The sequence below is a fragment of the Macrobrachium rosenbergii genome, chromosome 33 (genome assembly GCF_040412425.1).
Source record: "Macrobrachium rosenbergii isolate ZJJX-2024 chromosome 33, ASM4041242v1, whole genome shotgun sequence".
Lineage (NCBI taxonomy): Eukaryota > Metazoa > Arthropoda > Malacostraca > Decapoda > Palaemonidae > Macrobrachium > Macrobrachium rosenbergii.
In genome coordinates, this window is record NC_089773.1 from 2075001 (window position 1) to 2101519 (window position 26519).

At 39.1% G+C, this 26519-nt stretch overlaps 1 protein-coding gene across 1 annotated transcript in view; it reads right to left on the reverse strand.

Annotated features, from left to right (window-relative positions):
* The window catches only part of LOC136855792 (uncharacterized), a 58729-nt gene that overhangs the window by 3184 nt on the left and 29026 nt on the right, over nucleotides 1-26519 (reverse strand). The gene's annotated exons all lie outside the window — the stretch shown is intronic.

The following is a 26519-nucleotide window of genomic DNA, read 5'->3' on the forward strand; positions in this document are numbered from 1 at the left end:
TAAAACTTCTGCTTCTTCCCTCCGCATGAATTAAGCCAAATCCCCCACCTCCACCTCCCCCCTTCGCCCTGTTGTCCCTCCCTCCTCCCTCCCTGCCTGCCTGCCTGCCCCTGGCCTCTTTCCAAGTGAGAGATGCCCATCCGAACAGCATCCAACACTTGTAAGGCTTGTGCGCGCCATTAAGGCGGCCGTTACTGCAGTCGTTATCTCCTGCAGGAACCATTAGGAAGAAGATATTATATGAAGGGAAATTATACTCGACTCCCCGGGCACTGACTGCCCGCTGCCGATTGCCTTCGGCCGGAGGGTTGTTTGTTGTTAATTCGGGTGTTCCTAGGCCAGTTGAAGTAAAAGCCGTTAGGAGGAGCTTCTTTAGGCTGATTCACATCATAACATCACGTCACCGACACATCACGTCACGTCAGAGTACGAGAGTATTTCTTACATGTAATCAAATGGACTTGTTCACACCAACACGTCACATCACCATCAAGCACGCGGCATCCACCGTCACATCACGACACGTTTTTTTGGGAAGAATACTTTGACGTGACGTGACGTGACGTGACGGTGCTTATGCAAGTTTCGTAACGCTAGATCTGTGAGTCGCTGAGATTGGGCACGAACTGAACGGGATTGTGACGGATAGTGTGAATACTAGGCATGGCTGATGTCGGGACGGTGACGTGACGTGATGTGCCGGTGACGTGATGGTATAATGTGAATCAGCCTTCAGCTTGCCTACATAGGTTAGGTTCAGTCAGTCTGATCCGAGAGCATCGATAGGTTGCATCCAAAGTTTGGCAGGAGCTTCGATTAGCTGTGTTCAAAGTCGCTGCATTGAACTCCTCAATGCAGCTGTGATGCATTGCGTTCAGTCTGCTAAGTGCCTCGGTAGAAGAAGGACTTCGTTGGGCTGTTTACGAAGAGTTAGGCTCCATAAGTTATATTCAAGGACGGTGCTTCTAGATATGTCTGATAGGTTACGTTCGGTAACCTAAGTTTACTCCTAAGTCTTTTATTTCGAATCGAGATTTAAAATTTTTTTTTTTACTTATTTAATGAACTCATTATACTTACCATCCATTAGTACATGTAGAGTGATAATTAATATTATGCATGGGTGAATATATGTAGCGTGTACTGCACTGAAGTGTGATTGTATAATTTCATTGACTGGAAACAGAATATCTGTTATGGCTTTCATTCTCACTGTCCATTTTGTACTTTTCTTTGTTAACAATTCGGCAAACACTTGAAAATTATCTATTTTCCTATATTAATGAAAGTGTAGACGTGAATTTCAGGAAGTGGAGACCAAAAAGATTACAGTCTCCTCCAAAATTGATGATTTTATAACTATTATGTTGTGAATAGCTTCCTATCTAAGTGCCAGGATGAAGAGGGTAGCTATCCTCTTTCCGGGTTTCTTGTTAGGGTATTTTGTTCAAATCAAGTTGCATGTTTAGGCTAGGAAGCCAGCGTTCTTCAAAATATTTATTTCTCTTGACTTTCCTATGCAATTTTTGAATGCAAGACTTGAAAGTATATATTGCATGCATGTGAATGAATGAATTCCTTTGATATATAATTATATTTCGAGCGTTGATGACCAGAGTTTTTGTGGCGCTGAATTATTCGAACAAATCACCCATGAAGGCCCGTGTTCGCCGTGGTTCCTAATCTCTCTCTCTCTCTCTCTCTCTCTCTCTCTCTCTCTCTCTCTCTCTCTCTCTCTCTCTCTCTCTCTCTCTCTCTCTCTCGCGATATATCTTCTTCCTCCTTTCCTTCGCACCTTCTTTTACCTACCCCCTCTTCCCCTTCTTTTGGTTTATCTCCTTTCTCTATCCGTCGCACCTGATTTTCATCCTCCTCCTCCTCCACCTCTTCTTCCATCTATCACTCCCCCCTCTCCTTCCTCCCTTTCTTTTGGTTTATCTTCTTTCTCTATCCGTCGCACCTGATTTTCCTCCTCCTCCTCCTCCTCCTCCTCCTCCTCCTCTCTTCGGCGTTCCTCCATCAAAACTTCTCGCCAGCCTCGCCCTCATGTGACCCCATAACGCGATAAAACTCTCTCTAGTTCCATTAGTGTAGAAATTGGGCTGTCACTACCACACATTTCGCTAGCTCGTAGCCCCCTCCCCCCTCCCCTCACCCATTCACACCTCACCCTACAGGTATAACCCCTCCCCACCCCACAATCCCTTGCTCCCATGTATACATACACAACGTACATTCATACCTAGCATACATAACATACATACATACCGATCTCCTCTTTCTCCCTTTGATAATCCCATTCCATGTGACTGGAAGAAAAAAAGAAAAAAAGGGGGAACAGAGGGAAAATGGTGGATGGAAATAGGAGAGCCGTTATTTCTTATATATCCTTAATTAGGCGGTCCGTTTCCAATCTGCACAAATAACGCTCGTGGGTTTTGTGTAGAGTAACATGTTTTGGCTGTTAATAGGTTATTTATATTATTTGTTTCTTTGTAGACAATGCACTCTATAAGTCACGTTTTCGTTCGTTTGTGCTTTATTATATATATATATATATATATATATATATATATATATATATATATATATGCGTTCAGTCCTGCTTTCAGCAATATATCTCGGCCGAAAGAACGTAAGTGTTCATTAAAACTTTTTTCTTCTATGGGCCTTTTAAATAAATAAAAAAAAAAAATATATATATATATATATATATATATATATATATATATATATATTATACGGAGTCCTCCTTTAGTTCCACATCTACCCCAAAGACCTATAAGCAGTCTTCGGCGTCTGTGAATTCTGCTTTTGTCAATCTCGGATGTAAAAAACAGCAAAGGACCAAACACAGAAGATGAAGAAGAAGAAGAGGAGTCGTGACAGAGCGTGGGGAGCGTCACCAGCATTGCGTGCGCCACGACGCGCGCTCGAATGTGTGTTATATAGTCCCATTCATTGTCATAAGTGAAGGTGACATGCAAAGTAATGGTATGTTTACCTCACCTTGCATTACCTTGAGTAAGGTAGATTTTATTTTAGGCAGGGGAGCGTGATCATATTTGTGTGTGCGTGTGTGTGTATGTGTGTGTATGTATGTGTGTGTGGCGCGTGTGCGCGTGCGGGCAATAGACACAGAGGTAGGAAAATATATTTTTTTTAAAGAAAAGGTCCCATGCCGTTCCTTACCTCAGCCGGCCTAGGGATAGAATGTAAGTCCCTTGATTGTAAACCAAGAATGGTATCAACGCTCTGAGAGAGAGAGAGAGAGAGAGAGAGAGAGAGAGATTAAAATGGATAGCGTAAGAGGTGAATAGCAAAGTGCATGAGAGGGCGTGGTCAGAGAGACACGTTGTCACCACACAAGATAGGCGGCAGAATGGTTTGTTCTTGTTTAAGAATCTCTCTCTCTCTCTCTCTCTCTCTCTCTCTCTCTCTCTCTCTCTCTCTCTCTCTCTCTCTCTCTCTCCAAATAGAATAAATATAAGAGTGCATAATATTATAACTTAACGAGTTTTTTAAAAATACAATAGAGCACTATGATAAATTGTTTTGTATACATATATACATATATATATATATATATATATATATATATATATATATATATATATATATATAAAATATATATATATATATATATATATATATATATATATTATACATATAATATAAATATATATATTTATATATATATTATATACACATAAATATAGATATATATACGTATATAATATATATGTATATATACATATATAAACACATACACTTTAGTACGCGTTTCTCCAATAATCACATGTTTATACTTCGGTGTGCCGGACCCATTTTCTTTAAAGATCGTAACTGTGAATGTTGGGCAAACTTGAGCATTTTGCGAAAAACTTTATAAAGTCCATTTTCCTTTTATTTGTTAGCTTCTCTTATAAATTCGTTATCGGCGTGGTGTTATGATGTTGCATTAGTGAATGAATGTGCTATCTCGTTTTGATAATTTAGAATTTCTTTTTTTATATTTTTCGGTTAAACCTGCTTACACGATGGCATTGTTGTTGACTTTTTTAAGTTTTCTGTAAAAGAAAACTATTGTGCCGGCTTTGTCTGTCCGTCGACACTTTATTCTGTCATCACTTTTTCTATCCACCCTCAGATCTTAAAAACTACTGAGGCTAGAGGGCTGGAAATTGGTGTGATGATCGTCCACCTTCCAATCATCAAACATATCAAATTGCAGCCCTCTAGCCTCGGACATAGAAAGTGCGGACAAAAAAAAAAAGTCCGGACGGGCATACTAAGCCGGCACAATAGTTTTCTTTTACAGAAAACTAACAAGGGTACTATAGAGGGTAACTGATTATATCCCAGTCAAGTTGGTCCATAAAATTATAAAGTTTTATGGACCAACAATGATATGTTACGCTAATACTCTAATTATTCTATGTCATTATTTCCTTCTGTCTGTCCGGATGTATTCATACATCCATATACATCCCGATTATACATGTATGCGTGTGCTTATGATTTTAAAGGAATTCTGACTGTGTGCATATAAACGTCTGAAAGTATTTGGCAATTTCTCACAAGGTGAAGTGACGTGACAACCTGTAGTCAATTCTATGTCACCATCTTTCCCCCCCCCCCTCTGTCCTTTTATCTCTTGTGGGCGTGGCATAGATTTCCATACACGGGAAGAGACTCTCTCCAAATGACTTTGACCTCTGAGGCGCAGATAAATAGGGCCGATATCTCCCCGAATGCCTCCCTGCATAACTTAACCGTTTTCTGTTGATGACGTTCAGTGGTAACTGTAATATTTATGACCCGTAGGGGGTGCCTGCAGGCATTACTCTCAGTTTTTTTGCAGCGTCACTTCGGCCCCTAGCTGCATCCCCTTTCGTTCCTTTCACTGTTCCTCCGTTCGTATTATCTTTCTTCCTTCTTGCTATCCACCCTTTCCTAACAGTTATTTCATAGTGCAACTGCTTTGAGGTTTTCCTCCTGTTACATCTTTCAATCAAACCTACCTACTGTCAATTTCCTTTCCAGCGCTGAATGACCTCATAGGTCCCAGTGCTTGGCCTTTGACCTAAACTCAGTATTCCATTCCACTGTAGTATTTATGGCGGTAATGATCTGGTGACTGGATTTGGAATGGTGTCAAAAATGACTGTGGTCAGGCGGTGTTTTCTGCTGAGTTGTATATCCTGAAGTCGGTTCATTCTCCTCCCCCTCGGTAATGTTGTATGAAACTCTCACCGCGGCCCATGAAACTTTCAGCCACGCCCCGGTGGTGGCCTGTGTTGTTGGCACCTATAGCGGTGCCAGACTCACGATCATGGCTAACTTTAACCTTAAATAAAAACAAAACTACTGAGGAGGCTAGAGGGCTGCCAATTGGTATGTTGATCATCCACCCTCCAATCATCAGTCATACCAAATTGCAGCCCTCTAGCCTCAGCAGTTTTTATTTTATTTAAGGTTAAAGTTAGCCATGATCGTGCTTTTAGCAACGATATAGAATAGGCCACCACCGAGCCGTTGTTAAAGTATCATGGGCCGCGGCTCATACAGCATTATATCGAGACCACCGAAAGATGGATCTGTTTTCGGTGGCCTTGATTATTCACTGTAGCGGCTGTACAGGAAACCTGTTCGGCACATTTTTCACTTGTTTTCATTGAGCCAGTTCCTTTGTATTACTTCAGTCTGGCGATATTCCCCCGAAGAAGGTAATCAATCATTGACACCGCCCTTCTGAGCAAGGACACTGTCCGCCCGCCAAGGACATTGTCTCAACTGTGCTACAAACTGGGTTTCATGCTTCTGCCCTTGTCATCAAGCACAAGAGGATGCCGAAATCTGGACTACATGCCTACATGTACCCTTTGCACCAAGATATCTTATTACAGGTGTAAGCTATTACACGAAGGTTACTTATTAAGTGTCCCACAGGTTAGGTTGAAGGGCCGCTACCCTTTTGCACCAAGGACACTTGTGTTATTCATGACACCACAAGTTGACTGGCTTACCAGAGAATGAAAGAATTTGATAAACACCCACCATATTTCTTGTAGTCTGCAATGACGGGAGTGGGAAAGCGAACTCAAAAAAGATTATTTATATATAGAATATAAGCAGATTTGTTCTGAAATGCAGCGTTATTGCCGTGGGACGAACATCTCGCACGCTGCGAAATACAATTGTCTCCACACCCCTTTTTTTTTTTTTTTTTTTTTTTTTTTTGTCAATGGAATTAGGTCCCCGTGAAACAGGATTTGCCGATGAAGGCAAAGAGGCGGCAATGCATTCAGTTCCTGCATGCATGGACACCTCTCTTAACTTAGATGCAGTCTGTCTGTCCAGTGTACTGTGTGTGTGCTGTGTTGGTCATTATTTCTTTTTTTTTTTTTTTGCGTCGTATTTTTATGTCAGCTGACATGCACAGCCCCTACAGTTATATGTATATAAATTATATATATGTATGTATGTATGTGTATATGTGTATGTATGTGTGTATGCATATATATTATATAAATATACAAACATATATGTATATATATATGTTGTATATATATATATATGACAAACAACGCATTGAAATGCAAATAAACAATTGCACAAGGATGCACACACAACTAGAAGGCATCAGACATCAGGTTGTGTTTGCTATGTACATGCACACGTTATGTGTGCTTGCATTGCAATGATACTCATGAGCGAGTTATATACAAGCACAAGCATAGCATTACAATGCACAAACAAGTGCAGTGTATGCGAATAGCTCACACTGACACACACACACACACACACACACACACACACACACACACACACACAGCAAAACTTTGTGCCACTGTAAGCAGCCAAAGCCTGTTCGATGAAGACGATTAGAACTTCATAATCCGGATGATCCGATACCTATCAAGGTCGTGAGATGAAATGATTTCGCCGGGGAAGAGAGAGAGAGTGCAGCAGCAGCAGCAGCCTCAGCCTCCCTACTGCCCTCGGTAGGATGCCAATGGCACAGCCGTCAGAGGGTATCCTGCCACTGTCACCTGTCTGTTTACCTTCCAGTCCCCAATTAGGACTGGGTCTCGTCCCTCCATAAGTGGATTCATTTTATTCTGTATAATTTTTCTGAATTGATTTTCTAATGTCATGTTTCCTAGTATTTTTGGATACTTTTTCCACTTGAAAATCTGGAAAGAAGTGGATGATATTCTTCCTAGGTGAGGTTTGAACCCACGCTGGTTAGGAGACGGAGGTTAGAATCCTGACCCCATTGCGCCTTGGGATAATGTAGTTATAGCTCAAAGAATCACTTGGGAATATTTGCAGTTGCACAATACTTTATTCGTTATTGTTAATAAGGATACAAGAATGCATCATGCAATGTCCTTTATTATGCAAAAAAATGGTTAAAGTGCTTTTTTTAGCATAATTGTTTTTATTCTCGGCTTGTATATTAATTTATTTCAAAAATTTTTTAAGATGTCTTTTCGGGGTAACTAATGCTTTATAGTCCCCGCCTTGGGCCTCTGTCAGTGGCAGAATCTAATCACCGAAATCCCTTGATAATCCCCCGGGATGTAATCCCCTTCGTCCCCCAGTGACCTCCTCCTGATTCCCTCTCTCCTCTGTGTTTCCTTGTAATCCCTCCCCCGCCCCCGCGCTTTTAATCCCTCCAGCGCCTCCTTCCAGCAGCTCCTTAGCAACTCGTCTAATCCCTCTTTGTGTTCCCACCACCTGCTTAAGCCCCGCGGTTCGTTATATCCCCAACATTATTCCGAGCAAAGATGATGTCAGCTTCGTAACGCGAATTTGGTGAAAATGGCGAGTTACATTTTGCAGATATTTTATTTTGTGGTGCGTTTTCAAATTTCAAGTCTCTTAATTTTTTTTTTATGGTAAAGGATTACCACCAAATCTACTCATTAAACCTTGCAAGGTGGATGTGCTTGTCATGTATAATTCCCCGTGGGTGCTATTTACTCTGAAGGTAAAGGGAATCTGATATGAAGGGGTATTGGTGGCTGTTTAGAACATAGGAAACTTAGCTGCATATTCATGAGACAACTTCCATTCATATATATATGGGGCTTGTCCTTCCGACATGACCCATTTATTTGTTACTTATGTTTCATCACTTCTTCCTGGTTAGAACTGTTTCTTGAACAGAGGCATCATAACTCCTTCAAAAAGGTCAACTGTAGTCTTTGGAACATATTTTTGACTGGTCAGAGTTGGATAATGTGCATTCAGGGGTCTTTACTCTAATATTTTAGTTTTCTGTAAAAAAAAAAATATTATAGAGATGGCTATTTGTCTGTCCGTCCGCATTTTTCTGTCCGCCCTCAGATCTTGAAAACTACTGAGGATAGAGGGTTGCAAATTGGTATGTTGATCATCCACCCTCCAGTCATCAAACATACCAAATTGCAGCCCTCGAGCTTCCTCAGTAATTTTTATTTTATTTAAGGTTAAAGTTAGCCATAATCGTGCTTCTGGCAACGATATAGAATAGGTCACCACTGGACCGTGGTTAAAGTTTCATGGGCCGCGGCTCATGATACCGCGACCACCGAAAGATAGATCTGTTTTTGGTGGCCTTCATAATACGCTGTAGCGGCTGCACAGAAAACTCGATTGCGTCGAAGGAACCTCGACGCATTTTTTACTTGTTTTTTGTCATCGCTACATACGTCAAAACATACTTGACGTCCTTTTCTTGCTTAATAGGCAAAAAATGAAATCCAGCAAGGCTGGAAAGGGGTTTATTATTATTATTTTCGCTGTCCGCTCAATTAACTGCTTTGACTTCTTCAGTAAATAACAGGATAGACTATCATTCAGATTGTTACTGCATTCTATCAGTAATAAAAGGAAGTGTCAACTACATAATTATATGTATATATATTTAAATATTTATATGTATATATATAAATAATATATACAGTATGTATATAATATATATTATTTATATATTTTTTTTCTTTACGCCGAGCCGTAAAAATTACATCATACATAAGTTACTGAGTTATATTTTTCTTTTACTTTTAACTGATTGACAGTTTTTCAGTTATACAGTAAAAATGCGCTTTTAGTCCATGCCAAACAAATAGTTAAAAGTGGAAAATTCACTCATTTCAGTAATTAAAACTGTATTTGCAGACTTTCCAAAAAGTGATTACAGCTCATGATCTGAAATTCATATGCGACAGGAAACGCTCTTAATGGACTAAATTCATAACGAACTCGGCTTCCATATATATATAATATATATATATATATATATATATATATATATATATATATATATATGTGTGTGTGTGTGTGTGTGTGTGTGTATGTATGTATGTATGTATGTATGTATGTATGTATGTATGTATGTATGTATGTATGTATGTATAAGACTAAGGGTCCCGTATATTACAATTCAGCATGCATCAGATGTTTAGTTTTAAGTTACCATTGTCCATTTATCAAAAGACTGAACATAGAGTCAACAAACATACTATGAAACGTCACCAGCACCATGCTTATAGATTTGTCGGTTTTTACATGAATATCTGATGCCTTCGAATAACAGAACACTACAGTACACAATCACTTAAAGGCTTCTGTTATTATTATTATTATTATTGGAGAAACAATTCCACAGTTGTGTGTGGATACAAATATGTTTAAAAATAATAAAGCTTAAAATCACGTAACTGTAGATTTGTTTTCCATTTCAAGACTCACGCTGCGGTGAGTATTTTTAACTATTATTATTATTATTATTATTATTATTATTATTATTATTATTATTATTATTTCATCTTTCTGCGCATGCTGGTTTTGGCTCAGTGCTGAAATGAAGCATCTTATTAATATCGAGCGCTCATTTTAAACTTTTTTTTTTTCTATTTAAATGCATTACGGCTTCAGTGACCTAGATGCTGTGACGCCAGTTTTAAGTAAAACAATCAATCAATCTATCCTTCGTAGGCGATGAATCTCGCCTCTTAAATTGAGGCTTGGGACTAAGTTGTCCATGAAAGCAAAATTGGATGTGAGAGGAGGGGGGAGGGTGATGGGGATCCCCACCCCCGGCTGAGGACGTCAGGAGGGAGGTTCTTTAGGAAGGAAGTCGTAGGATTTCTAGGACGTCGCAGAGAGGAATTGGAGCGCTGGGGGGGGGGGCGGGGCGGATTATTCAGCAGGGCTGGCGACGGCATTATCGGTAATCCGCCCATTGTGACCCCCTAATCAGCTTCAGCCAATTCATTACGACCACCTTAAATTAAGGGGACGAGATTCTCTTAACTCTCTCTCTCTCTCTCTCTCTCTCTCTATATATATATATATATATATATATATATATATATATATATATATATATATATATATATATATATACTGTGTATGCATATATATATATTACATATATATACAGTATATATATATATATATATATATATATATATATATATATATATATATATATATATATATATACACACACACACACACACACACACACAAAACGAAACCTTAAACAGATGAAGACATAAACGCTCCTATTTAAAAACCTCCACGTTGCTTCATCCGGGCATGCCTCCCCCTCCCCCCCAAAAAAAAAAATCCCCGAAGATTATTTGTGAGAAACAAAGACGAAAGAGAAGATAAACCCGAATTGCGTGTGATGTTTTGGTAATCCTTTAATCGCAATTCATTTACTGGCAGTGAATCGCTTCCCCGGTTTAATAAAACAGTTTAGTAAAACGGCGCAACAAAAAACGCTGAAGAAATGTAGATGCGTTATTCCAGCGCGTTATTTCAATTATGTTAAGCACAGGATGAAAAGGTTTGCGAATGGTTATTGAAACTGTATGTGTATGTATCTGTACAAATGTATATACAATTACATATTATATAAATATGTATGTGTATATGCATATATATATATATATATATATATATATATATATATATATATATATATATATATATATATATATATATATATATATATATATATATTTATATTTATTATATATATATATAGATAATATATGTATATATATAAATATATATATAAATACTATATATGTATTGATTTTTGTGCATTTGGATTTATTTCAGCTTCTTAGTGTCCGAGTCTCTCCCGCAACAATCCGCTGTCTTTAGGTTTCCCCCCAAATCCTCCTATTTCCTCCTTCAAAGTCGTGAAGGGAGAAGTGAGGTCGAGGTCGACCTTCTCCCTCGAAGGAAGGTGTCCTCCTCCTCCTCCTCCTCCTCCTCCTCCTCCTCCTCCTCCTCCTCCTCCTCCTCCTCCTCCTCCGACGGCCGTGTTTAGATGATTGCATTTCCTCAAGATCTAACAAAAAGGAAAAAAAATAGTCCCACATCATCCCCGCTTTTAAGACTGAAAATACGGTCTTTTCGTGCAGGTGAAATATTAGGGTGGAGGCGGTAAACAAGAGCCCCTGCCTTCTAATAATAGAGCCTGGACGCCCCCCTTAAACCCCCCCTCACCGTCCCTCTACCCTGTCTGGCGACGGTGTCCAGGCTCCCCCTCCTATGTCTGCTAAAGGGAAAGAGTGGGATGGGGGGCGTCGGGTTATCACGCTATCCGTGGTCGTGGCTTGAACGCCAATCTGTTGGGTTACCTCTACTCTTCCCCCCCCTCCCCCAGGCCGAATAAGGAGGGGGTGGGGTGGAAATTGGCCACCCCCCCTCTTCACCTTCCATCTCCCTTCCTGGTGAGGCAGTAGCGAGGGGGCGTTGGGGGGAGGGGGGGAGGATCGTGCCATCCAGAGTCGCGGCCTGAACACCAATCTGTTGGTCGGTTGACCCACCCCCAAAATTTTCCACCCAGCTGTCAGATTGTGTAACCTTTTCCCGTTTTCTTGTTTTTTTTATATATATTTTTGTTCCGGGCAGTTTTACTTGTAATGAATGTTTTCAGGCTCCCGAAGCCGTTTTATAGCTTTGCCTTCAAACCCTGAATGGATCCGTTTATTTTGGGGGTGGTCCAGGGCGCGTGCAAATCTGGAGGCAGCTTTAGCTTTGGCTAAACGATACCGTTCTCTACTTTACGCCCTCATTCAGAGGTCAGTAGCGCTCGCCGTAAAAAGTTATGCCAGAGCCGAATAGCACATTTGACGTTTCTGAACCCAAGCGGACGCCCGTGGCAAGAATCCAATTGTTTCATTACCTAATAAATTCGCGTGTTTGTCCGGCCGGTCGACGAAGAACCACGTAGTTCATCTGCTGCTTAGATATACGGAATCGTTTTGGGTTTCGGAGGAAATGATCCCCATACAGTCGCTCTCCTCTCCGTTATCGGCCGTCAGACGAAAGTACTGTCAGTTGATGCGTGCAGAGAGAGAGAGAGAGAGAGAGAGAGAGAGAGAGAGAGAGAGAGAGAGAGAGAGAATAAATGCAAGAACTGCAGAAAGGATCAGGGGTAATGATTACTGCATGCTGATTTGATGCGTGCTCCGTCATCATTGGCCAGCGGCACTCTTATTGCAGCCCTTTTTAATTACCGGCTGTTTCTCTGGATATATATAATATATATATATATATATATATATATATATATATATATATATATATATATATATATATATATATATATATATATATATATATATATTAGCCACCAACGTTATTTCGTATTATTGAATAATTTGATCGAATAATTTCTTTCACAACAACATTATTCTGCAAGTATGTTATACGTGAGTAAATTTCATCTGAAACAGATTGTATTCCTGAGTGTTTGGCTTTGAAATCGAACAATATTGGACTGAAGAATAACATCGCGAAACTAAAGTTTGTTTGTGTGCAGTTTTTATTATATCTTACCCTGTGTTTATTTGAGTACATTATATTCCAGCCTCAAGCAATAATCATTTTTCTGCCACGGAATTTATCGTGGAATCGTGTTCGACCAAGGCTCAGCCCCAAGCCCTTCCACAGTAGTGCCCTTCACTTCATGTGTACACGGGAAAGAAAAATGGCTCGCCAAAGGAGATCGTGTAAGGACGCACTGTGTATCACGCACATTGGCCATGTTGCATGATTGCACAATGGGAGCAGGTAGGGGGAGTTGGAGGGGTTAGGGAATATCCCTAGGGGAGTTAGGGGCCGAAACAGGGTCAAAAGACGGAACTCGACTGTCTGAATGTCTTCCCTAGGGAGGAAGACAGGGGCAGGGGGGCCGACTAAGGGAGGACTTAGGGAAGTTAGGGGCCGAAACATGAATAGGAGTAGTCTGATAAGTGTTAGTCAAAGTTAAGAGGCAAACAAAAAGAGAAACAGACCTCCCAGTCGATGGTAATCAAGGCCACCGAAAATAGATCTTAATTTTCGGTGAATATTACAATGCTGTATGAGCCGCGGCCCATGAAACTTTCAGCCGGCCGTGGTGGCCTGTGTTGTTGCGTTTCCAGAAGCACGATAATGGCTAACTTTTAACCTTAAATAAAATAAAAACTACTGAGGAGGTTAGAGGGCTGCAATTTGGTATGTTTGATGATTGGAGGGTGGATGATCAACATACTAATTTGCAGCTTCTAGCCTCGTTAGTTTTGAAGATCTAAGGGCGGACAGAATAAAGTGCGGACGGACAGACAAAACTGACGCAATAGTTTTCTTTTACGGAAAACTAAAAAACCGAACGAAACAATAACCGATACAGTCATATTAAATGAACATGATCCCAGTATCCCCCTTAAAGAGGAAGGGTAAAAAACAAACGAACGCGGAAAGCAAAGCAAATAATGCTGAGGGTGCGCAATTGCCCGTGCAGCGGTACAAAGGGTAATACTTACTTTTTTCTGCAGAACGCAAATATTTATGACCATATATATCAGTGACGGGGCGGTTAAATATTGATATTTCTGAAGGTAAATAGCAAGACCGAGTTACGGGCTGCAATTTATTTTGATGTCGCGGCTACAAAACAGAGGCGCAGTTTTATGAGTTTCTTTGTCTAAATATCACTGGGTGGCACTGAATTCTCCTCATTATTATTATCATTATTATTATTATTATTATTAGGGAGGAGACCTTCTTTGAGGGCAGTAGCGTTGAAAATTGGAGCTGTTTCTAAGGCGTTTGATGCTGATGAAAAGGTGATTATTATTATTATTATTATTATTATTATTATTATTATTATTATTATTATTATTATTATTATTATTAACATTCAAGGTGCATTGTAATTGCTAGTCGCCATTTTTTTCTTACGAAGGATCCGATATAATGTACGGAACAAGTCAATAGTATTTCTTTAGGTTATTATCTAATTTTATATTATTCTTTGCCCTGGTTTTAGACGTTCTTGACAACTGACAACTTCCGCTTGTCATTTAGATTATCCCCCCCCTCAAATTCATTTCTAATGCAATGTTCAACAATCCGCAGGATGAATTATTGTGAATGCCAGCTTGTAATGCCTCTCTTGCAATCTCATTTGGACACTTTCTCGATTTGTTTACAGGACAATCCAAAACAAAGTTTTCCTTCCTTTTCCACCTTGCCTATATTATATATATATATATATATATATATATATATATATATATATATATATATATATATATATATATATATATATATATATATATAGTGTGTGTGTGTGTGTGTGTGTGTGTGTATCTTGACTGAGAGGGATGGAAGAGTTATTACTTTGGATTATACTTTGGACCGTTACTTGAAATGCCACTCACTCTGCGAGTATCAGGGTGAGTAGGGTAACTACCTTCTTTCCAGTTTTTTTTTTTTTGAGAGAGAGAGAGAGAGAGAGAGAGAGAGAGAGAGAGAGAGAGAGAGAGAGAGAGAGAGAATCATGTGTATAAGTCAAGTAGCCTACCAGTTCTATTTCAGATAATTATTTATTTTTTTATATATAATGAATGTAAGATCTGAAAGTAGGATACAAAGCATGTATAGTTTTGGTGAGTGTTTTTCATAGATTAGTAAGTTATTGATACCTTGTCTTATATTGTTCATGGCCATTAACAAATTTCCTTTATTGAAGAGCATAGCCATAGCACTGCGAAATTACGTGATCAAATCAATCGTCAACCATTTATATATTTGTAGGTCAACCTGCTTTTTTAGTTTTCTGTGAAAGAAAACTATTGAGATGGCTGTTTGTCTGTCCGTCCACACTTTTCCTGTCCTCCCCCAGATCTTAGAAACTGCTGAAGGTAGATGGCTGCAAATTGGTATGTTGGTCATCCACCCTCTAATCATCAAACATGCCAAACTGCAGCCTTCTAACCTCTGTAGTTTTTATTTTATTTAAGGTTAAGGTTAGTCCTGGATCGTGCGTCTGGCAGCACTTTCCGTAGGCGTCGCTGACGCAACTTCACTTGACCGCATCTGGGGAGCAACTGAGCACTGCCCGGTCGTGGCTGAGAGTTTCATACAGCATTATACGTTGTACAGAAAACTCGATTGCTTTTTTTTTTATTTTGTCAACTGCTGTCACACATCCCCGTTTCCCAGATAGATAGTAGATATGAAAGGTAGATTGATAAAACCTTCAGCCGGCTTATTGGGCACTGATAGACAGATAAAGAGATCAACCGAGTACAGACTCTTGTTGATTTAGCCCCCGTAGAGGGGTTAGTGCCGTCAGTGCACCTCATGTGGTGCACTGCAGGCATAAATTAAGGGTCTTTGCAACGTCCCTTTCTTAGGTCCCTAGCTGCAACCCCTTTCATTCCTTTTACTGTACCTCCACCCATATTCTCTTTATTCCATCTGACTTTAAACCCTCTCTAACAATTGATTCATAGTGCAACTTCTTTGAGGTTTTCCTCTTATTGCACCTTTCAAACCTTCTCACTGTGAATTTCCCTCTTAGCTCTGAATGACCTAGTAGGTCCCAGCACTTGGCCTATAGCCTTAATCCTATATTCTGTTCTATTCTCTTGGTGATTGAGCGATCATTTACGTAGAATATGTTCCATTACGAGATATTGTGTGTGTGTGTGTGTGTGTGTGTGTGTGTGTATTAGTGTGACCCATCTTCCCTTTTATGGCCTGACTGACTCATGATAATGGGGGCTCTCTAATGGTAATGGGTTACCGGGTTGGAGCCCATTCCCGACAAACGACCGACAGCGTTCGGCAGTAGACGGGACGTAGAGATTCCGCCGGAAAATTATTGAGGGGAATAACTGTCTAAAGATGTTGATGACAGGTTTATATTCTCTCTCTCTCTCTCTCTCTCTCTCTCTCTCTCTCTCTCTCTCTCTCTCTCTCTCTCTTTTTTTATTTCGGTAAATTCTTGAATGTAAGGTTTGAAATTATCAACTCTCTCTCTCTCTCTCTCTCTCTCTCTCTCTCTCTCTCTCTCTCTCTCTCTCTCTCTCTCTCCAGTTTTTTATTTTTATAAGTTCCTGAATGTAAGGTTGATATTATCAATCTCTCTCTCTCTCTCTCTCTCTCTCTCTCTCTCTCTCTCTCTCTCTCTCTCTTAGTGTTTACCAATCCACTTCCTTTGTTGTGGAGGTGGGCCCTCTGTTCCGATGGGGTTTTTGAGGCTCTGCTGGGTCTAACCTCACTTGATGTTCATCATCGACCAGGTTACTTCTCCACACGTGATGAATTGTTCGCCGTCAGGTACACACTAGATGGAAGAGGTTGTGGGGTGGGGCGGGGGGGGGGAGTAGAGAGCACGGAAGGTTTATAAAGCAACCTGACCTGGAGAACTTGGAGGGGAGAGAGAGAGAGAGAGAGAGAGAGAGAGAGAGAGAGAGAGAAAGTGTGTGTGTGTGTGTGTTGATCATTTCAAACCGTACATTAAATTAAAAATAACTGGAGAGAGAGAGAGAGAGAGAGTTGATCATTTCAAACTTTACATTACCTTATAAAAATAAAATAAAAACGAGAGAGAAACGAGAGAGAGAGAGAGAGAGAGAGAGAGAGAGAGAGAGAGAGAGAGAGAGAGAGAATGGTCGGAATAAAGCATGCTGCATTGATTGGTTTGGTTTTTATGTCCAGTTGGCGTCGCGACAACAAAGGTCATTCACGCAGAAAATCCCATTGTTCTCCCGTTCACTCAAGGAATGAATTGTCTATACTTCAACTTCAGTCATGTGTTATATATATACTTCCTAGTCAGCAGACTGGGATTGGTAGCAGCCAAGGTGGAAAAGGACTTGACGCTAGCAACTACATCTCAACACATTTGCTTAGAACATTAGAGATATATATAATATATATATATATATATATATATATATATATATATATATATATATATATTTATGTATATTATATATATATAGTTATACATATATATACATTATATTTATTTATATATATATATATATATATATATCATAAAATGTGTGGCATAAAGGTGAATTTTTTTCATATTTTATATTTTCTAAGTACTGTTTAAATCTTTCTGTATAAAGACATCAGTGTTGTGGAAATTACGCTCCTCTAATTAATAATAATAATAATAATAATAATAATAATAATAATAATATTGAGAGAGGGAATCATACCAGCATAAGACAAGGGAAAGAGGATGAACTTGAAACGCGAGTCAGGAATAAAGTAAAGAAGAGGAGAGAGAGAGAGAGTGAGTGAGAAATCCAATTTGAATACGCACCACCGAGTTTGGACGTTCTTACCAAAGAACAAAGCAATAAGTGGATGCGAGGGGAAGGGAATAAATTAACGGCTTTTTTTTTTTTTTTTTTTTTGTATTCCTGTACTGATGAGAAATAACAAAGGAATATATATATATATATATATATATATATATATATATATATATATATTATATATATACATACTGCATATATATATAAATTATATATACGTATATATATATACTGTATATATATTTTTTTATATAAAATATATATAGATTTATTAATATAATTATGATGATTTTGTCTTTGATGTTCAAGTTTTGTATCAAGCTATACTCTAATATCTTGATTCAAGTTACCTGTTCAGTTTAATGATTGAGTGTTGAGGTCTTTGTATTGAGAACCTCAAGACAACATTTATTATTTTTCTATAAAAGAAAACTATTGTGCCGGCTTTGTCTGTCCGTCCGCACTTTTTCTGTCCGCCCTCAGATCTTGCAAACTCCTGAGGCTAGAGAGCTGCAAATTGGTATGTTGACCATCCACCCTCCAATCATCAAACACACAAAACTGCAGCCCTCTATCCTCCTCAGAAGTTTTTATTTTATTTAAGGTTAAATTTAGCCATGATCGTGCTTCTGGTAACGATATAGGCCAGGCCACCACCGGGCGGTGGTTAAAGTTTCATGGGGCGCGGCTCGTACAGCATTATACCGAGACCACCGAAAGATAGATATATTTTTCGGTGGCCTTGATTATACGCTGTCGTAGCTGCTGTACAGAAAACTATATTGCGCCGAAGACACTTAGGCTCATTTTTTACTGGTTTGTTTTTTGTATTTGCAGAGACGAGAAACAGTGAAACCTGTAATTCAAAAAATAATAAGTATTATGATATTGTGAATTTACGCATTTATTTTTTTCTTTTTTAATAAGTGGGATTTCTTCTTTCTGTATTTCTCTTTACCTCCTCTTACTTCTTCACCTCCTCTTACCTCTTCCTAATGAATACCTTTATATTCTTTGGACGCTTGAATTTCAAGTCAGTGGCCCCTTTGGTGGGCATGTTCCATATGATTAGGTTTCATCTAATGACTAATAATAATAATAATAATAATAATAATAATAATAATAATAATAATAATAAAATGAAACGTAAAAAAGGAAAACATTTAAGACTTGCACGGACGAAGTGTCCATCTTTCCCAGAGAACGAAGCACTTGTAACGGTACGAAAAATTCCTCTCCCCTCTTCCCGAAGCAATAACTGCCATTGTTGTTGTAAGGAGCTAAGCTTAATTGTTATATTCAAATTCGTCTGAAGAGAGAGAGAGAGAAAGACGACTGTCTTCCCTCTCATTCCATTCGGTATTTTATGGTAATATTAATTTCCCCTCTTCTAGGGCTGCAAACCCTTTCGCCCGCCTCTCTGCTTCATGGACTGGTATCGTACCATCCTCCCATCCATCGTCGCTGCATTCTTATGATGTCCCCTTGCTTGTTGGGTCTCTGTCTCTCGCTTTATTTATTCTTGTTTATTATGCGCTCTCTCTCTCTCTCTCTCTCTCTCTCTCTCTCTCTCTCTCTCTCTCTCTTTTAGTTTCCTTTCTTGGGAGAGTTAATCTTTGTTATTTTTATCCTTGGTTTCCATTTCATCAAGCTCTCTCTCTCTCTCTCTCTCTCTCTCTCTCTCTCTCTCTCTCTCTCTCTCTCTCTCTCTCTCTCTCTCCTTTTAGTTTCCTTTCTTGGGAGAGTTAATCTCTTTTATTTTTATCCTTGGTTTCCATTTCATCAAGCTCTCTCTCTCTCTCTCTCTCTCTCTCTCTCTCTCTCTCTCTCTCTCTCTCTCTCTCTCTCTCTCTCTCTCTCTCTCTCCCTTTTTATTTTCCTTTCTTGGGAGATTTAATCTTTTATCCTTGCCTTTCCATTTCATCAAGCTCTCTCTCTCTCTCTCTCTCTCTCTCTCTCTCTCTCTCTCTCTCTCTCTCTCTTCTCCTTTTAGTTTACTTTCTTGGGAGAGTTAATCTCTGTTATTTTACCCTTGCCTTTCCATTCCATCAAGATCTCTCTCTCTCTCTCTCTCTCTCTCTCTCTCTCTCTCTCTCTCCGCGGTTGTGTAATACGACGTGATAAAGAAAACAGTCCTTTTTAATCTTTGTTTTATCTGCTCCCTCTCCCCTTCTCCTTTATTTTATTCCATTCCCTCTCCTCGCTCTTGCCAATCCTTTGTCCCCTCTCCATCTTTTGAGAGAGCAGCACCCGCCCCCATCCCTCTCCTCCCCCTTCCCCCACAACCTCTCTATGTCTCTCCCACTCCTTTTCCACTTCCGCTACTTCATGACAATAGGTGGGACCACATTACAAGCTACATCGAACGAGTCAAAAATCGTTAGATGTATTGTGGCCCCCCATTTTGCACCATCAGCCTCGCGCTTAAGGCCTCCGCTGCCTTCCCTGTGTGTGTGTGTGTGTGTGTGTGTGTATATATATATATATATATATATATATATATATATATATATATATATATATATATATATATATATATGCTTCCATTATATTATGTGCTTTTTCTTCCATTTTCCCTTTTCACTTCATTCTCTTGTCTTTCTCTGCTTTCAGCAGAGAACTCCTCATACTGTTTTATTTTATTTAATATTTTTATGTCGCCTTTCTTCCAATAATAAGATTTATGTAGAAATCTGTTACGGTTATTCAGTTGCCTTTTCATATATTCTTCATTTTTCTTTCCGTGTATTAATTTTATATTGCGTAGTTCTTTTTATTTTTAGAAGCATTTTATATATTTTCGTGCTGTGAGATTGCTTTGTTGATCTTATTTGTCGTGTCAGTGGCTCACAGTTGATCGTCCTCATCTTCTCAGTGGAAAACAAATGGCGTGGAGACAATTTTTGAAAAAGCCATCTAGCCTCGGTTGCCGGACGCTGTGAAATATATTTTTTTATTGGTTAGTAGACTGTCGTGGGTTGCTGTCAGGTTGCATGAAAGGGGAGCTACCAGCTGCAACACAAAAAATATATGTAAATTCTTAGTTGTTGGCCCCGCCAGTTTACAGAATTCAATCAATCTGTAATTCCGACAATTACGTACAGCCCTTCAGTAAATGTACCCGCGATTGCTTGTTTGTCGTACAGATTCCATTTCGATCGCTTGTCGTGCCTGCAAACTGTCAGGTTCTGTTTGTCCGCCCTTCTGTCTGTCTGTCTATCTGTCAGTGAAAGTACGTTTTTTTTTTCCCCCGGCGCCACGTATGCAGGACAAACAAACATGAAGTCGTGTCCAAATACGGAGAGAATTCATATGAATAGGGAAAACGTTTTATTTTGAAAGCACCCTGCCTATCCGTTCTGCACCCCCTCCCTTCCCCCTTCCCTCCCTGCTTCCCCCTCCCTTCCTCCATATTAAAAGTGAAAGAGGGGGAGGGAGGGACAGTGTGCTTGCTGGCTGGCTGCCTGCCTTTGCTAGTTTGCTATTTACATGGAGCTTTCAAAGGGCCGCGTGAACGTTAACTTCATTTGCAGGGAATTACAAAACAGGGTTCCAACATTCTCTCGCGTGCATGTATATACAACATTTTAGCACATTTCCCTCCCCTTTTTTTTTTTGTTGTTGACGTTTATTGTCGGCGTACTTTTTTGTTTTTATAGACACTCAATGAAATGGAATGGGGCATTTTTTTGTTGTTTTGTTTTTTGTTAGGGCGCAGTTATGTTCCAGTATGAGTATCCAATGCAGAGGGAACTTCATGCAATAAACTGCATATGAACCCTGTTTTGTTGCTCTCTCTCTCTCTCTCTCTCTCTCTCTCTCTCTCTCTCTCTCTCTCTCTCTCTCTCTCTCTCTCTCTCTCAGATCGGTATTGCTCTTTGCATGAAACCAGGCTTTCGGCCGTTTATTGCTTTTGACGGCTATAATTTGTGTTTGTACATTATATATATATATATATATATATATATATATATATATATATATATATATATATATATATATATATATATATATATATATATATATATATATATATATATATATATATATATATATATATAATTTCTGAATCACATCAGGATCGAACCCAGGTCTTTCAGTTGAAAGACAAGACCGCTACCAGTCTGGGTTCGATCCTGATGTAAGTCAGAAATTGTTTTCTGTTCCACACGTGATTGTATGTTGATTATTTCTATATATATATATATATATATATATATATATATATATATATATATATATATATATATAATGTGTGTTTGTGTATGCGCGTGTGCGCGCGCATACGGGTGTTTGGTTACACGAACAGATGGCTGACTCAATCAATAATTCCTTTGTATTGTGGTCATTCTCTTAAACCGAATGTGAAACGAGTCTTCATATTTTGCAAAAGAGGTGATATCGCTTACAGTGTACCTTCGACGACATACTGTAGACTGTGATAAAACATATTTTCAGTATTCCTTTAGGACCCCGGCTGCACTGTTTTGCTGCTTCATACTTTTCGTTCCTTTTTGGTCTTGTCCTACTTGGCTGTCCAACTTCTCTGATAAGACATTCACTATGCTCTCAACTTATTTAGGGAGCAGTAGGCTACTTGAGTCAGTAAATGTGACCCCAGCCCAACTACCGGTCTCCATATTGATGCCCCAATATAACTACCGGTCTCCATATTGATGCCCCAGTATAACTACCGGTCTCCATATTGATGGCGCAATATAACTACCGGTCTCCATATTGATGTCCCAATATAACTACCAGTCTCCATATTGATATCCCAATATAACTACCGGTCTCCATATTGATATCCCAATATAACTACCGGTCTCCATATTGATATCCCAATGTAACTACCGGTCTCCATATTGATATCCCAATATAACTGCCGGTCGCCATATTGATATCCCAATATAACTGCCGGTCTCCATATTGATATCCCAATGTAATTACTGGTCTCCATATCGATATCTCAATGAAACTACCGGTCTCCATATTGATATCCCAGTGTGACTACCGGTCTCCATATTGATATCCCAATGTAACTGCCGGTCTCCATATTGATATCCCAATGTAACTACCGGTCTCCATATTGATATCTCAATGAAACTACCGGTCTCCATATTGATATCCCAATGCAACTGCCGGTCTCCGTATTGATGTCCCAATGTAACTATCGGTCTCCATATTGATATCCCAATATAACTACCGGTCTCCATATTGATATCCCAATATAACTGCCGGTCGCCATATTGATATCCCAATATAACTTCCGGTCTCCATATTGATATCCCAATATAACTTCCGGTCTCCATATTGATATCCCAATGTAATTACTGGTCTCCATATTGATATCTCAATGAAACTACTGGTCTCCATATTGATATCCCAGTGTGACTACCGGTCTCCATATTGATATCCCAATGTAACTACCGGTCTCCATATTGATATCCCAATGTAACTACCGGTTTCCATATTGATATCTCAATGAAACTACCGGTCTCCATATTGATATCCCAGTGTGACTACCGGTCTCCATATTGATATCCCAATGTAAGTGCTGGTCTCCATATTGATATCCCAGTGTAACTTCCGGTCTCCATATTAATATCCCAATGTAACTGCCGGCCTCCATATTGATGTCCCAATATAACTGCCGGTCTCCATATTGATATCCCAATGTAACTGCCGGTCTCCGTATTGATATTCCAATGTAACGGCTGGTCTCCATATTGATGTCCCAATGTAACTACGGGTCTCCATATTGATATCTCAGTATAACTACCGGTCTCCATATTGATATCCCAATATAACTACCGGTCTCCATAGATAGTTATGATGATGATAATTACTATATTTATCCAATGGGTATTGATACCCTAATATAACTACCGGTATCCATAGATGTTTCTTAAAGCCATTCGAAGCTCCTGGGCAGCAGTTAAGTTGTGCACACCGTGAGCTGTAGCGCTCGCTGGAGCTTATGTGGTTGGATTGTTAGCAACGTTAAGTTCCAGGAAGATGCTGGGTTAAAGTTTCAAGTGGCGTTTTGCTAATTAAGCAGTGGATTCAGAATGGTTCTTGAAATGTAGCTTTTGTGAGTTCTAGCTGCAACCCCTTTCATTCCTTTCACTGTACCTCCTTTCATAGTCTCTCTCCCATCTTACTTTCCACTCTCCTCTAAAGAGTGTTTCGTAGTGCAAATGCAAGGTTTTCCTCCTGTTACACCTTTGCAACCTTTAACTCTCAATTTTACTTTCAGCGTTGAATGACCTCTTAGGGCCCAGCGCTTGGCCTTCGGCCTAAATTGTATATTTTATTCTCATTATTACCTCACATTTTCATTTCAGAAACGAAATTATTTTCACAGCGTTCATCTCGGTCCGTTTACTAAAATCGTTATGAAATGGAATCTTAGGTAATCATGAAATTGTGTATATATATAATATATATATTATATATATTAATACATATATATGTATATTAATATATATATATATTAATACGTATGTATATATATATATATATATATATATATATATATATATATATATATATATATATATATATATATATATATATATATATATAGTAGGTCAGTGGCTACTGCCTTGGACTGTCACTGGGAGACCGAGGTTCGTTCGTGGTGTGAGTCAGAATTTGAAATACACACATACATATATATATATATATATATATATATATATATATATAATAATATATATATATATATATATATATATATATATATATATATATGTGTGTGTGTGTGTGTGTGTGTGTGTGTGTGTGTGTGTGTGTGTATTACAACTTTACTTCCATGATGGTTGTTTGAAATTACCATGTTGTTGTTGTTATTGTTATCATTGTTGTAGCTGCCCATTCCCTAACCCGTGAGAGATATTTATTAGAACCCTCCTTCTTGAATTACGCCGTTAATATTGAGTGGTTGTGTCTGTCCCCTAATGCTAAAAATTTCTCTTCAAGAATTGGAGCCATTAGTCTTCTGTGTTGTCTCCTCGATCACTGTCTCGTCTCTTTTTCTTTTCTTACGTGAGTTATTGCATATTTACCTTTGTCAAATTTGTATCAATTATAGGCGTCGATGATGATGACCCTCTTCGAGGCGCTGCCAAGTTGACGTAAACGAATCAGTCAGTCGGTCTCTCATTTGTTACAGTTGCGGCCAAGCAGAATCTTCGGTCTTATTCTGCGGTCGTCCTATGTGAAGGAAGTGGGAGAAACAACGCAATAAAGATAGGATAGATGAGGAAAGTAGTAGATTGGGGCATGCAAGAAACACGAAGGAAGGAAGTGGAATAGACGGAATGGCACGGAAAAGGAGGTTGGAAATTGGGACGTGGTTGGGGGTAGGGGTGGGGGCCAGAAAGGTCCCCGGAGGGAGGGGGGGTATATACACCACAGAGTCATTGTCCGTCGTAGCCGTAGTAAACGTTATGACGGCGATGACGTCACAAAGGACCTGTCTTCCCCGCCTTTAAAAAAAAGATGGAACTTACTACTGAACATTCTGACACTTCCGTCAATATATCGGGAAATGCCATAAACAACTCTTTATTGAGACTCCATATTTTTTTTTTTTTTTTTTTTTTTTTTTGCGTTTCCCGGAGAATCCTCTTTGAACGATAGATAGATAGAAGTTGAGAGGTAGGTCATATATATATATATATATATATATATATATATATATATATATATATATATATATATATATATATATATATATATTTATATGTATATATATGTATATATATATATATATATATTTATATGTATATATATGTATATATATATATATATATATATATATATATATATATATATATATATATATATATAGGCAGAGAAAGAGAGAGAAAGTTTCACTTATTCCCCTGAAAGACAGGATATTTATGTCTGTAAGCTGTTGGGAGAGAGAGAGAGAGAGAGAGAGAGAGGTTTCAGTTATTCCCCCCTGAAAGACATAGATACAGATACATTTATGTATATAAGCCGTTGGAAGAGAGAGAGAGAGAGATTTTGAAACATTGTCTCCTGGCGCTGCTTTCACAGAAGGGAACTCCTCCTCATTCAGAGTATTTTAAAAGTCAACGGAAGGAACTGCTTGTGTGGGCGTGCTTGTGCGCGCTCGCTCGCGCGTGTTTGTATGTATGTGCGCTCGGTGAAGAATGAAGTAACAAAGAAGCATTCAAAGCCCCCACCACCCCCTCAATGGCGGAAAGACGCCGTGTGACAAAAATTCCAGCACCGATCTAGCGCGTCCGTTTGCGATGAATTTGGCCTCAGTTCGCCCTATTTGGCCCTCAAGTGAAATAAATCGCCGAACACACACACACACACAAAGACGGGCGTCGGAGCTAATAGAAATCGTCCATCTTCTTCCAAAAAGTCGCACTGTTTGACTTCGTTTGTGTGTGTGTGTGTGCAGGCATTCGAGTAACGAAAGCTTAATGATAAATGCCTGTTTTGGCAACTCTGCTCAGTAAAGTGGCCGGGTTGGGACGCGTTTATTGTTGTCCGCCGATCAATATATAGAATGGTACCGAGAATGACGAAGCGTGTTTGGCACAAAGTTATATACAAGGGTCCTTTCTGAGGCCTCGCTTCATTATTGCTATTATTATTGTTATTATAATAATGTTTATTATTATTATTGAACGCGCTGTTATTAACCCTTACTCTCGTTTTTTACTTTTCTGTAAGGAAACTGTTGTGTCGGCTTTGTCTGTCCGTCCACACTTTTTTTCTCTTCGCACTTTTTTCTGTCCGCCCTCAGATCTTAAAAACTACTGAGGCTAGAGGGCTGCAAATTGGTATGTTCATCATCCACCCTCCAATCATCAAACATACCAAATTGCACCCCTATAGCCTCGG